This window comes from Sebastes fasciatus, chromosome 12 (genome assembly GCF_043250625.1).
Source record: "Sebastes fasciatus isolate fSebFas1 chromosome 12, fSebFas1.pri, whole genome shotgun sequence".
In the NCBI taxonomy this organism is placed as follows: domain Eukaryota; kingdom Metazoa; phylum Chordata; class Actinopteri; order Perciformes; family Sebastidae; genus Sebastes; species Sebastes fasciatus.
This window is the reverse complement of record NC_133806.1, coordinates 19,739,395-19,747,048: the sequence shown is the minus strand read 5'-3', so window position 1 is coordinate 19,747,048 and position 7,654 is coordinate 19,739,395. Positions and strand designations below refer to the sequence as shown.

Here is a 7,654-nt window from a genome sequence, read left to right as displayed (position 1 = left end):
TGTCTTATATCTTTAACCCTTTCACAGTGTGTTTTCAGTTCATGGAAGTTAATTGTTACATTTACATAACATTTTTAAACATGTCTTATTCAGCGTTCAGTTGTACTTAGCTCCACCCTCTTGTGTCACTTCTGGTTGCAAAAAACCATGATGGCGAATGCCAAACTCGAGGCTCCAAAACTACAGTCCACAAACCAATGGGTAGCATCATGGTGTCTATGTCCACTTTTTATAGACAGTCTATGTGAGTCCCCCAACTTTATGGAAGTGCAAAACTAAATTGCTGGAGTACACCTTTAAGGCCAGATGTATTTGGCTAATCCACTGGGACAGTGCCAACACTGGCCACTGGGCTTTATATAACACAGATGTTGACAGATGTTGACAGATGTTCCAGCTGTAGCAGCTGTTAGATGGAGGTGTGCTGCATCTTCTCTGGGGAATTCACACTGCTTTTTAAGGTGATATCCAAGGTCAACAAATGGAGCCATAGCTAGGATTTGTGTGTCAGCCTTATAGGTGCACTACTTTACTTGAGGAAACACACAAGTGGAAAGTTATGATACAGCCACCATGAATTAATGCATTTTTTTTAACGATCCCCTCTACATGTGTTTTAACATGTAAAAAAAATATAATAAATAAATAAAAGTATTCCTCTTGCAATAATAATTTGTGTCTGATATGGGTTTTCCACAAAAAAATCACCTTGTTAACAAATTATTTAATCAGAATCTATGAATATGCAAATCTTTCTAATTTCTCATATATCAAGCATCCAAGTGAAGCAACAATAAGCAAAACACATTTTTTGAGAGGAGGGGGACATTAAGGATGCACCACTTTAGGTGGCCACACAAATAGTAACTATACTAGTAAGTATGTATTTAAGGAAGTAATGATTAGTCATTGACTTCCTTACTTACATGACATCAAGCAGGAACATGAAGATAGATGGTGATCATCTAGGAACCAATCAATAACACAGAATAAATGATTGTTGGTTCATATTTATTCAGGAGTTACTTGTTACAGTAACTATTTCTAGTAATTAGCTCACGATGTGTTCCTCGGTGACTCTATAAATATGTATACTCTGTTGCAAAGTCTTTCCCAAAAATAATTAACCATAGTCTCTACCTCCAACTCGACCACCACACACGCTCATACACAACAGCGCCCCTCTGTGGAACCACCAGTAAAGTTTGCAGAAATGGCTCCACACACACACATAGGGTGGCTATGACTATGCTGATATCAGACTGCTTGTGACCGACCGACCGGTCACTTTAGAACTGGCACAAGGTTGGCAGTAGTTGAACAAAAGCGTTATCTTTGAGCACACATTCCTCTGATGCCCAGACCCTGGTACGGAAACTACTCAGGTAAACACAGACAGCAGGAGAGCTGCACCTGTTCTGCACAGAGGTGACCTTTTGATAAGGAAGCCTTTCTGCCAGAATGAACACTGTTTTGTTAACGCCTCCTTTAGTGCATACCTATCCGAGTTGAGGCAGTTTGGATTACTTCACCCAGTAACAGCCACTGTGCTTCAGGATACTGCACCTGATTCACCTGTAATGGTAAACACAAATGCATTGGCATGTGCAAGTATAAGTAATGTTGTATCTTGCTTCCTAAGAGACTACCAGTACATCATTACAGAATTACTTTAAAAAAATAACAAGTATGGAGTAATCTATGAGGGTTTAAACAGTGGTGACAAGTAGCCTTACTAAGTAGGCCTACAATTACTCACGTACTGAACTTAAGTACATTTTTGAGGTACTTGTACTTTACTTGAGTAATTCCATTTTCTGCCACTTTATACATCTACTCCCATTTCAGAGGGAAATACATTTATATTAAAGTTTTACTTTCTAGTTGCTTTGTGGATTCAGATTATTAACAGGTTACTCTTCTCTTTTAAATCATAGCTTCTTAAAACCCATTTCTATAAACTTGCTTTTATGTGATGTCATCCCTTTATCGTCTTTTTAGTGTTTTATTGTTTTTATTAATTTTTTCTTTTTATTTGCATTTAATTGATGTTTTTTAAAATTGTTTTTATCAATTGTACTGTTTTATCTGTGTTAAGTTGTGTCTTGCTTTTGTTTAGCCTGGCTGTATCCTGCTTGCTTTGTCTGTCAAAGCACTTTGTAAACACTGTTTTTACAGGTGCTACACAAATAAAGTTATTATTATTATTATTATAGGCTACAACATATACTGTAATCAACTAGGCCTAATAAATGATGATGTATTATTATAGATTAAGCTACCCAGCAGTATATAAAGTAGTTCAAATAAGCTCCACACCAAAAATAAGTTTATTCAAGTGTGCTATACTTCTTTTAAAGAGAGTATACTTTCAGTTTATTTTTGTATGTACTGATCAGAGATATACTTAATAAAAGTATACATGAGTATACTTGGCTCATACTGACAAGTATACAGAAAAGTCTAAGTATACTTGGCTCATACTGACAAGTATACAGAAAAGTCTAAGTATACTTGGCTTATACTGACACATATACAGAAAAGTCTAAGTATACTTGGCTCATACTGACAAGTATACAGAAAAGTCTAAGTATACTTAGCTCATACTGACAGGTATAGCCTACAGAAAAGTCTAAGTATACTTGGCTTATACTGACAAGTATACAAAAAAGTAAGTATACTTGGCTTATACTGACACATATACAGAAAAGTCCAAGTATACTTGGCTTATACTGACAAGTATGCAGAAAAGTCTAAGTATACTTGGCTCATACTGACAAGTATACAGAAAAGTCTAAGTATACTTGGCTTATACTGACAAGTATGCAGAAAAGTCTAAGTATACTTGGCTCATACTGACAAGTATACAGAAAAGTCTAAGTATACTTGGCTTATACTGACAAGTATACAAAAAAGTAAGTATACTTGGCTCATACTGACAATATACAGAAAAGTCTAAGTATCTTGGCTTACAGGCCTATTGTACTTAATCCTTTGATCGAGATATACTTAAGAAAAGTATAATTAAGTATTCTTGCATAAAGGTTTACTTGGCTTGTATAGTTGTGCCCACTTTTCTGACAGAGTCGCTTGTTAAAGTGTGTAAGCTAGCAGCAACATTTAAGTGATGAACACAATAATTCATCAATGATTATGATCCAATTATATGACATTATGAAATGGACCATTCTGCATAATGAGTAGGCCTGTATACTTTTACTTTTGATACTTTAGGTCTATTTGACACTTTTGTACTTTTACTTATAAGTACAATTTTGAATGCATTTGCTACTTTTACTTCAGTAAAAATGTATTATTACTTGTTCCATCAGTGGTGGTTTGGTGTTTCAGTATGAGGCTCCCACCTCTGATCTCCACCCATCACCATGTACTTATAGTGCTTCGTCATTGTAGCTGCGACACCGCCTCTCTGTGGAAACCTGCCCACCGGTAGCAGCTCCAACTTGTTCTGAAGGGAAACACCGGAATTAAGCCGACAGAAACTGAAAGGTGGAGGTGGAGGAAACACACACACACAGAGGAGACATCTGTCTGCTCAGGTATGACTCGCCTACTCAGACTGCTGTTGTTGTTGTTGTTTACATTTACACACCTTTAACCTGCGAGGTTTGTTTCATTTCCAGTCTGCTCGCTGCGGTTCGCTCAGAGTTCACTGCTCCGTATTTAGAGAGGGATTATGACAAAACACGACGAGGTCAGAGATGTTTGTGCTGTTAGCCTAGCTGGAAAAATAAGAAACAGGACTCCTAGTTTTACTGTAGTCTGTCGAGCTTAATTATCATGAACAAGACAACACAAACAAAGATAAACAGGTAGGTTATCCTATAATAATTATGTACATTTTATAGGTCTGTTTATTGGGCTGATAACAGAAGTAGAAATGTAGAGGAAAACCTGTGGTATTATTTTTAACTTGACTTATTTGGGTCAACATCTTTAACCTGCTTACATAGCCTACACTGTTTCTGGATCTTATATACTATACTTTAAAATAGCTATTCATGTTCTGATCTAGGCCCATCAGCTATGTGATACAATTTATTATATGTTATATAATACATTATATTATTTTATATATATGTTATTTTATTTATTTATTAATTTGCACATATATAAAGCTGCACAAAATCCAGTCAATGAAAAAAAAAAAGACAAGAAATGTGTCAGGAGAGGTCAAGAAGCCTTACAGGCTTATACAAATGACCTCCCTCTAACCCCAGGAGAAAAACAAAAACAATAACAAAAAAGGAAGAAAGATCTAAACTAACATTATTTTAACAAATACAACAAAAGTTAAACAACGACAAGAAGTACACAATGTGCAGTAAAACCTAACCAAACAGTGGAAAACAATCCAATAAAAACAATGAAAATACATACAAAAAACAGTACAGAAGAAAAGAAAATATATCTAAACATATCAAAAGATAATTAGACATCATGAATTAAATGTGATGATAATTTCCTTGTAAAATGTTTAAAGGATAACGAGCTCTTGATGACATGTATTTTGGTGTTCCATATTTGTAGTTATGTGCATATTCATCATTAAGTCATTTATTATGCAAAACTGAGGTTCAGTTGAGTGCTGTCCATCTCATTCACTCTCTATGTTGTCACATTTTTTATTGGATTGCATAAACTCACTAAATTATGTTTTCTGTCACTTAAATACAATAAGTGTTTTACTGAACTGACACATTATTTTCCCTTTTCCCACCTTCTCTGACCTGGTCTGGGATTGTCCTCGCCGTCTACAATGACCTTCTACATGGATGTGAGTAACAATCGCCATTGAAGTTGTATGAAAAAAAGTATTTGTTTAACAAAGACATTTGAGCTGTTGTTGAAGTAATGACAGATTGAACCCTTGCATATGAGGGTATTGCAGGGATGTTTTGCATACAGTACATACAGAATAACAATTATTTTATATTTAAGATATATGTACAAATGACTGAGCTCCCCGTAATGTACCACAATATGATTTAAAGTTAATGAAGTGTAGAGCTGCAATGATTAATTGATTAGTTGTCAACTATTAAATTAATCGACAACTATTTAGATAATCGATTAATCGGTTTGAGTTGTATGAAAAAAGTATTTAAGTGTCACAACAAAGACGTTTGAGCTGTTGTTGAAGTAATGACAGATTGAACTCTTGCATATGAGGCTTATTTGAAGGGTATTTCAGTGATGTTTTGCATACAGTACATACAGAATAACAATTATTTTATCTTTAAGATATATGTACAAACGACTGAGCCCCCCGTAATGTACCACAATATAATAGAGCTGCAATGATTAATTGATTAGTGACTGATTAATCGACAACTATTTAGATAATCGATTAATTGGTTTGAGTAATTTTTTAAGAAAAAAAAGTCAAAATTCACTGATTCCAGCTTCTTCAATGTGAATATTTCTGGTTTCTTTACTCTTCAATATGACAGTAAACTGAGTATCTTTGAGTTTTGGACAACACAAGACATTTGAGAACGTCATCTTGGGCTTTGCGAAACACTGATCGACATTTTTCACCATTTTCTGACATTTTCTAGAGCAAACTACTAATAAATTAATTGAGGAAATAATCAACAGATTAATCGCCAATGGAAATAGTCATTAGTTGCAGCCCTAATGCAGAGTATAATTACAATTAAACAACCGCACTCTCAGCTGCAGAGAAGCATTTCATTTATATTAATGCAATGATTCTATGAAGTCATCAGTCTATATAGAGACTATTAAATATTAATTCTTCATGATTTATATTTGACATGATGCCATTCCCCGTGGGATCTGAGTGCAGACTCTCTCTGTATCTTCTCCATGCATGTATTCACTGGTTGAAATGCTTTTCTATCATGTTTCCTTCTTTATTTGCGTGGAAAAAGTGACCGCTATTTCTCAACCTTGACTATTTCAGAATGTATGTGTATGACATCCTTTTTAATGTTCAGCATCAAACAGATCTGAAGAATAGGTTGTGAAGGAATCCCAATGAGAGCTTTAGTTTCTGAAATGATGGTACACTGCTGTTGTTGACCTGCTGGTGTCCACTCCAACCTAGTTTTGGGAGGGGTAGTGTGACCGTGTCACCCTGAGTTATCTGTACACATCTTTATCTCTCATGAACACATGCTCCCAGCATGCCTCACAGCTCTGTGCTGACGTAGAGTAGTATTGGCGGGGATTCCCTCTCTCTTTCTCTCAGAACAAACAATATATACGTTGAACTAGTGATTTGATATTTCACCATGGAGTGGGTTTTTTTAACACTCAAACTATACATGTTTATACCAATATTGCACTGTGTATTGGGAACTTGTCAGTGTAGAGGTAAGACTTGTAATAACAGTGCAATGTTTAATATGTGTAGAAAATTATAGGGAAATTAACATTTGGCCAGTTTTTACAGTTGCATACCTGTCGCACTTGATTGTTCAGTCAAATCAGCATCATGTGAAAAGTTGGTTCATTTATAATCTTTCCACCAGGTGGCAGTGTAAACTAAGAAAACACTGCTGTTTACAGTAGCATCACATGATCAAACACACTGTAGCGTGTACTTAGGTGGCCTAGAATGTCTGCCACAATCTGTTCAACGTACTGGGAGCCCCGGGGCTTGGTGCAATGTCTTTTTTAGAGAGCTCAGATGACATCTATGCATATTAAGGTTAAGCATTTCCAATCTGACTCATCGCTCAGCATAGCATTGTCTCTGGATGAAAATGTTTCCGGCAGTTTTATCAGCCACTCATTTTTTTGGGAAAGTTGTCCTGCCCTATTCTCTGTATTAGCACGGGATGCACTTAATCTCAAATGTCCTGACTTCCCTTTGAGAAAACATCATGCTATGTCATTTAAATGATCTAAGGTGTGCATGAAGGTGACAATTGAAACTTGGCTTATAAGACAAGAGGGATGGGCAACATGTCTGCTGGCGGAAAAAGAGGGAGAAACATGGAACATTCCTGGTTCATGAATTCTTCATAACATAATGGTGCACTATGAATATTGATGCGCTGTTACCATCAATCCCGTTAGTGCTCTTGAGAGCTCGGCTCCTGGGCACAAATAAAAAAAAAAAACTGCAACCATGCCTCCATCACATGCACTCAGAATTCATTTTTAAAGCATTTTCCGTAGCTGCACAAGTTGTTTTACATAAGATACGGGAGGAAAGGTGGCGTGCGTGTGAGTGATGTGTGTACCCAGATGCAGCAAAGTCAAAAAGCAATGAATTGTGGTGGAAGTGGTATGGGACGTTATGTAATCACTGAGCGATGGAGCCAGAGAGGGATAAAGATGTTCCAAACAAACATAACCTCCATGCTCTCAGCTGGAGTGATGCACTGCACCACCACATGTGCGTGTTTTGCCCGTGCTTCTGAGCGAATGAGGAAGGGGGGAAAACAGAAAGTGTTGCGTCAGTGTGTTTTTGGGTGTGTCTACTTGGCGAATGGGTCGTCTCAGAGTCTGTGGTTCCAGGCTGTCACTGTCTCAAGGGACTGTGGGTCTGTGTGAGTGCTGCTCCTCTTCTCCTCCCCTCTCCGTTCTGTCTCTCCTCCCTCTCCTGGGTCCATCTCAACACCTGCTCCTTGCAGTATAGGCACAGGGCAGGGCAGGG

The 7,654-nt window shown here is 36.9% G+C and overlaps 1 protein-coding gene across 2 annotated transcripts in view; it reads left to right on the top strand.

Moving 5' to 3' along the window:
* The first annotated feature begins 3,469 nt into the window (after positions 1 to 3,469).
* LOC141779214 (uncharacterized) overlaps positions 3,470 to 7,654 on the top strand; it is a 42,906-nt gene continuing 38,721 nt past the window's right edge. The window contains exon 1 of one of the 2 annotated variants that reach the window (XM_074653951.1): positions 3,470 to 3,560. The gene's annotated coding sequence lies outside the window, so the exon portion shown is untranslated. Of the gene's footprint in view, positions 3,561 to 4,188; positions 4,799 to 7,654 lie in introns of those variants that run through there. The other variant, XM_074653930.1, reaches the window with a different exon arrangement.